Source organism: Excalfactoria chinensis, chromosome 24 (genome assembly GCF_039878825.1).
Source record: "Excalfactoria chinensis isolate bCotChi1 chromosome 24, bCotChi1.hap2, whole genome shotgun sequence".
Classification (NCBI taxonomy): domain Eukaryota; kingdom Metazoa; phylum Chordata; class Aves; order Galliformes; family Phasianidae; genus Excalfactoria; species Excalfactoria chinensis.
Genome location: NC_092848.1, coordinates 1,692,948 through 1,700,591, shown reverse-complemented (window position 1 = coordinate 1,700,591; position 7,644 = coordinate 1,692,948).

Here is a 7,644-nt window from a genome sequence, read left to right as displayed (position 1 = left end):
GTTGCAGACTTGTTTTTCCTGCTATTAAATAAGCCCTCTGTCACTGTGCGAAATAGAAGCACCTGAGAAATGCTGTATAAATCACTTCCTCAGCCACATTCTTCCACACGATGAGGGAAATTATTCAGACACATCAGCTGTGAAGTTACTGCTTTTCCAAACTCCAGAGAGCTCTTCTGATTCCGAAGAAGCAGACTGCTTGTTAGCTGTAGTTCTTTAGTCACCAATGCTCTTAAGGAAGTGTGTGATCAGAAATTGAGGTTCTGAGATATCGCCAGGCTTTCTCCACTGCTCTGTCAGTCTGTTGTTTGTGATCTCTTTAATTTACAGCACCTCAAGCCAAGTTGCTTCCTGAGGACTGGGTGGGAGGAGGTAACCTCCAAACTACTTCTGAGTGGGTGTTAGGAAGACCACTCTCTCTTCCTGAGCTGTTCTCTTCCTGCCCCGAGTCTGGCTGTAGCTCTAACAGAAAGGGTGTCTAATTGGAAAAAAGAAAAGACTTTTCACTGCTAATTGATTCCTTAACCATGAAAAAGAAGCTACTGTGGGCTCAAGGGATGTCTTCTCAGACCCACAGGTCTGTCTGTCCTCTCCCCCACGCCGCAGCAGCGTGGAGGACCAGCAGAAATTAAAAAGCTTGGAGTTTTCTAGGGCCTATTTTCTAAGCCAAGATCTGTCTTTCCCAGTATCTCCAGCTTGTCTGTATTCAGAGCACAGACATAAGGATCAGTCTGCCAAGAAGGAAGAAAATAAAGGAGATTTTCTCTCCTGATTTCTGCAGGCTGCCTTGACCCACTTTAGCTCTAAAGCCTATTCCTGGTATGGCTCCAACTTGGTTCTCTCTGCACCTCCACATCTTAGTAAGAAATGCTTAAAGTCAGTTCTTGTGCTAACCCCGAGTCTGAATCTGTTGGATTTCTTTGGACAGCTTGCTGTCTTTGCTCCAGACCTCATGTACTGCGAGATCCCAGAGGAGGCTGCAAAAGCAATTCAAGAAGCTATTTTCAAATGAGCACTGGCTTTTTTCATGGCTGATTTTAACAGCGCTGCCACAGAACAGGTCTCCAGCTCTGTGAGCTGCCAGGAGGACTGCTGCAATAGCTCTCCCCAGTGACAGACTGATTACCACATTCTCAGAAGCCTGCCTGGTGGCTTCTGCTGTATGTTTCTGCTTGACTTCAGCCATCTCCAGATAAATACAAGGGAAGTCCAAAGGAACTGAGTTTACTACCTAATAAAGTTTTCATCCTGTGGTACTTTGTATTATTAGAAGTGTTAGTTCCTCTTGAAGGCACCTTTTGCAGAGGAATAACTGTTAAACTGTTCTGTTGGCTTTGTTCTTTTCTTGTAAACAGTGGCAGCGTCTTCGACCAGAGGGCAGAAGGCAGAAATTCAGCTGGAATGTTCAGATTTCTGATGAAGTGAATAATGATTTTAGTTGGAGCTGACTTGCCAAGATGTTACTAAAGCAAAATCTTGAGGCTTGCTCCTTTGGTAGCAGATGACAGGCCTTCCTTTGAGGAGAAGGGAACTGAAGTCGAGTAGGACTTGAATTCAAGTGCCTTAGAAAAAGACCTGCAAATGCAAAACACAAAGGTCAGACAAATTAAGCAGCCATTCCATCTTGCCTTTTTTCACTGAGTCTGAAGTCCCAGCCCTGAGTCCCTTTATGACTCAGGCAGTTACCAGCAGGGGGAACCCTTCTTTCAATAGTTTTCAAGAAATAGAGAAAGCAACAAAAAATGGCCCTTGCCTAATTAGCAGTAGGACTGTACTTCCAAAGTCCTTGGTTTACAGGAAAAGCATAATGTTGAAATCAAGGTCTTCCTCCGTTTTTATTCTGCTTTATTTTTTAATCATCAGCAGAACTACACTGGAGTTGTTAAAAGCTTTGAGACAATGACGACAGCAGGACAGCCCTCCATTGCAAACAGTATGCCTATAAGTGTGGGTGTACCTGCCTGTCCTCTTGTCCTGAGATAACGCAGATAGTTTCCTTCATGCACAGCAGCAGCCATGGGCTCTGCGGTTGATGTCTGCAAAAACATTTCTGCCAGAATTCTCCTAGGAGCCTTGTCAGTTGGTGGTGGTGGTTCCGGGGAGATGAGAAGTCATGCTCACACTGAGAATAAACAGCAGACAACACTGCGTCAGTGTTTGTGCCTGTTGTCTCTCCAGGAGGAACTCGTTGATGTATCAGTGAAGAAAGGTGAAGTTTTATTTCATACCTAACTGAGACATGGCATTCACAGGGGCGAAGGCTTGGCAGCTGCTTTCCTTTTTCTTTCATCTTCCTTGCCTTCATGAGTTCCTCCTGCAATTCCATCAACAGGTGCTTTAAAATGATGTTTAGAGTGCATATAGGATAGGTTAGATGGTACTGTGTGCATTCCGAGGTGCATGTCGGTGTTTAACACTGGTAATCTGCTGGTCATGGGATAGCAAAGACTCACACTTAAACGACAACAGTTTGAGGGATAGCGAAGCTCTCAGTGCTGCTTTGAAACTGATGAGTTACCTTAAAGACACTACTAAGAAAACCCCACCACCCTAATGGTAAATGTTCAGAACAACTGGGATCTGTTCTGTGCCACTCAGTTAAGGCTCAGTGGTTATTTGAGCTTAACACGCCGGCCTCCACATGCTCTTGCAAAGGAAACAAGAATTCCTATCGGACTTCTCAGACTGAAAAGAACACGAGAATCAGCCATCTACTGGGGAAAAACATGCCAGCTTTGGAGTCCTGTTTCAGCGTGTGGAAAGTGTCAGGGCAGGAGGGAGCAGATGTGTGTTGGAAATATGTATTCTCATAACATTTCATACTTACAGTGCATAACTAACAGCATTTCAGCAATGGTGAGGAGATGCATGTGAAGAACAGGGAGGACTGTAATTACCTCAGACTGAATCTGCTACAGCTGGATGTCACTGCACAATGAGGTGTTTACAGTTTTAAGTATTTTAAGGAAAAAAAAACCACTAAAATGCAAATGGCATTTAAGGCTGGAGAAATTAAACATTCCAAGGCAATAAAATCTCAGCCCCCGTGTACATTTAAACAGCAGAGATCATTATCTCCATCTTCTGTGGTCACGGGTAAAGCAGGCAGCTGAGTTTGTATCTCCTGGCAGTTTGATCGCCTGACACTCATTAGCTAAACTTCTTAAAATCACTTCTCAGAACAATGCAAACTGTTTTCCTGGCAAATATTGCCTCTCTGGTTCATTATCAGCTTTGAAGAGCTGGACCTGCTTTCGAGAAAAAAAAATTTGCAAGTTTCTTCCCTGATTGAAGTTATTCTCAGAGCTGTAGCGTGACTTTCTCCCAAGGTCTTGGCAGATCTCATTTAGGGAATGTGATAGGCTGTAATTTGTTAATTCGTTTTACAGTGAACGTGGCAGGAAAAACAAAATCTTGGTCTTAGGATTGAGAAACAGAAGACTCGCCCTGATGGGCAGACCCTGCCCCTGCTTTCTGCCCTGCGTGGCAATGCAGTAACCCCAGCAGCTAACTGCGTTTCTGTATGTCCAGCTGGGCTGGCAGGAGTGTTCACATCCACATCGGGAGAGATCTGAAAAGCACAACTGAATGACAATCTTCACTAAGTAACAAGGCCTGGATTTTATCAGTTGGATGCTTTACATTAGTGCCTAGTTTTAACATGAGCTTCACTTTATCTGGCTTAAGGAAAATGTTACAAGATCACAATCGATAGATACATCTGTACAGTACATCCAAAATATCACAGGGAGAGCCTCACTTCTGGTCAGGCTTCATGACTTCTGAATGTTTGGTTTTGAAATCACTTCTCCAGAAAAGAATTTTCCATGCAATAACTGAGCACAATTTGAGATGAAATTAAACACTGGAATACTCATCACTGCCATTCAGGCTGCAGTAACTTAATGTAGTGATAGTCATTGCAGGACTGCTAATGAGAAGGCATAAACAAAGGACTGATTAGCTCTGATTAGTTCTGTAAGAACATTCTAGAGTAGCATCCCTTAAAGCGGAGTGCTAGAATTGGTACAACAAAGTGCATGGTAACAGCTAACGTTAACCTTCATTGTGGTCAAAACCACACACTGAGAGAGCTCTCCTCTTCCACCAGCATATAAATAAAAGCAGTCTTAGGATCAGATTCAGAACAAGAAGACAACTCAATAACTAAAACATCGAGCAGCTCTTAGTTTGTGGATACTTCAGGAATTCATACCTGCTATTCCCTGCAAGGTCCAGACTGGAAATGCACATTTACATTTTCCCTTTTACATCACTGTTCATTGTCCTCTGCCGCCTTCTTAGTTGATTCACCTTTCTTTTTCTTCCCCAGCTATTTGAGCCCTTTAAGCTCATTCATACTTTCTGTCCGTGCTCCACAGAGTGAATCTTATCCTGGATTCCCAAGTCTTGTGTACAATTATCTCTCTGTACCTGCAGAAGAGGAAAACAGCAGTGATAAAAACTTTAAACTCTGTTCAGTTTACTCCCGCTTCTCTACTACAGAAGATTGCTGTGATAACATTGAAGATTGTTTATGGAGGAAAGGTGGTTTGGATGAATTCGAAGAGTTTCAACAGTGTTCTGAGCTCCTCTACTCTGCAGGTGCCAGCAGAGTTAACAGCATCTTAGAGAAAGGAAAATAATTTCACAGACCATTAGGGCTGGTGGGAAGCAGCAGGATCAGGTTTTAATGAATACAGGATCAAAAGCATCTTAAAGCAAAACAGCCCTGAAAACAGGAGCAGGCTCATCAGGGAAGATAGGGGGATGCTTCTAACGAGAAACAAAGGACCAACTCAAAGACGTTTGGGAGTCACTTTCTCACAATTGTGCATCTTAAAGTATAATTTACTCTTCTCAAGAACTACCTTTGATACGTTTCCAATACATGTAAAAATAGCACTACCAACAGATTTCCTGCAATTAAAGCTTCCAAGTCAGAGTTTTTCCAAAGGAGGTCAAGATTCTTTACACAACGTTTGTTTGCTCACAATTAAAACTAGTTTTGAATCACAGCCACGGTGCCGAAGTTAAACTGCCTGAGAATGTTTTGAAGTCAGGAAAGCAAACTGGCAGTATGCAAAGCAGTAAGCTCAGCCCCCGCGGGGTCTGTGTGTCCCAACACTGCTGCCAGGTGGTGGGACATCATAGAGGTGCTGATGGTGGTTGTGTTTTGTACTGGTTGTGATGAAGTTTGCACGTGGTAGCTCTGCTAGAGCAAAAGTATCCTTTCCCATTCCAAGAGACATAGAAGCTAATGGAGCCAAGCTCAGGGAAGGTGGGAGTGAAGTGCTGGAGCACTCATGCAGTGACAGTTGTGAGCACATGCAGAACTGCACTGGCGAGCCTTCAGGTGAGAAAGCACAGTGCCTGAGGAGCGTCACTAGCTGCAGTTGTTTCAGTCATGGCTTTCAATATGTGTGCCTGGAGCTTACCTATATTTTTCTGCATCTCTGTTTGGGACTAGAAGCAACCACTATCTAAAGGAGTTCTGGTTCCCAATTCTGTCCTTTTAATTATTATTATTTTAATATGAATAAGCTGCTCAACTTCTCTACTCCTCAAAAAATGTTTTTTCAAGACAAGTTATGTTCAACTCACCTTCCTCCTTGGTGCAACACTGAGGATTAGTTAATTGGTACAACAGCTTGAAAAATGTCCTTAATTATTATTTGATTCGTAGTTAAGGAACAGTTGGAGTACTGGGCTCTGTCTAGCTCAGTATTTGCTATTCTGTTGCAAATTAATTTTTGAGGAAAAGTGATGCAGAAGAAAAACTCCCCGTTTCCTGTCCCTGGTGAATCCTCAGACTTGCTTGGTTCAAAGAAGCCCGGATCTCAGAAGCTTTTCCTTTCATCACCAACCATATCAGCACTTACTGTTCTCTAGCGTGCTCTGCTAGTGCCAAAGCTTGGGCTCCTGCAACAAGATAATAACAGTGTTGGCTTTGTACTGGGCTGGGGGAGAACGTGACATTTTCAAGAGGATGGAGAAGATATCCCAGCAGAAGCCAGACTGCAGGGATAACCTATTTGGTTTTTTAAACGGCTCCGGCACAGACCTTACTATTTCACAATGAAATCATATGAAGTTGGTAATAGCAGTGTTCTTTTTACATCCTAAATCAAACAAACAATAACCGTAGCCTTAAGCCAATAAACGATTCTGTTACTTCTCATGAATTCTCCACAGCTTTCCATCCGCATTGCATGTGCTTCGTGGATTCCTCCTCAGCATAAGAAGAGGTGAATCAAGTAACTCGCAGCATTTTCTTTGGCTGTTGCATACATAAAAGCCTCATTAAGTCTCCCCAGCGACTGGAGACGGATTTTGTTTTAGAACGGTTTTGTTTGTTTTTTGTAACAAAGATAGCAAATACGGGAAATAATTAAATAACCGTGTTTTCATACTCTCCTGATCATCAGAAGCCTATATGAGATTTTAATTAGTGCTGCATTTTCAATAACTCTGTATCTGTGCGCGTTGCAGATCCTTTCCTGGATAACAGGGAGATAATTACGAGAATCCTGTTTTTCAGTCTCTCACTAAAGGGATGGCTGATACATTTAATCATGATGTAGAAATGCTGGCAGCTTTCTCTGAGTTCAGCCTCTCTCTAATTACATTTCTAGATTTTTTTTAGTAAATTGAAAGGGAAAATGTAGGAACAAAATAATTAAAACCAAAGAGGAAGTGAATATTAAAAAGCAGGAGCTGTTTAAAATTCTTGCGCACAACTCCTTCACGGACATCAGTTTAATCAGCTTTGTATGAAAATCAAGCTCACGTTTACACAAAGCACTTCCAAAGCTTATGTACTTTAGTATCCATTGTATAATGTACAGTAACCTGTCTCGCAGCATTTAGGTGATATTGGGGGACTTTTGTGTTTCAGATAGAAGAAAAACAATAGTAGAAACTGAGAGTTTATGTTACGAACCTGAAAGCCAAAGAAAAGAAAACAGAATGAAAATAAACTAAATAGGAGAAACGTGTATCCAGAATAGGAATGGTACGACCAATTCTGTGCTTCCCACGAGGCAGTTTTAGAGCATTTCTTCATTACAGTGCAGCATTACCTGCTGTTTTGTCACCATAGGCAGCAGTTTGTGAAATGAAGGAACGAAGCAGGGTCCAAAAAATCAGTCGTGATTTGGATGAGATGCTTGCCAAGAAAACCCAGGACGCTGCAGAAAGCGTTAGCAATAAAAGAGGCAATATTGTCTGAGTCAGTAGTGGACAAATGTAGGAGACCAGGATGTAGGAGATGTTGTGCTATGAGAAACTCCATTTTCCATACAAGAATTGGATAAGAAATAAAAAGACAACGTGTTCTTTGGTTTAACTGTCATTGTGATACGTATTTTGCAAGGCAAAATCAGCTAAAAGCCTTTCTAATTTCAGTCGCAAATAGCTTTTTCATCACTTGGTACCACAAATCCACTTCATACCTGATAAAGGAGCCGTTTTTCAGTGCAGAATCACACTCTTCTAACAGCATTAGCTGTCATTTGGCAGCCTATGTATTCACCACACACCAGAATACTGGTGCTGTGACTGAGAACATGCAATGCACTGCTATCAGCACGCAATGTGATTTAAACATACTCAATGGTTTACCTTTGGGAAATACCATATATA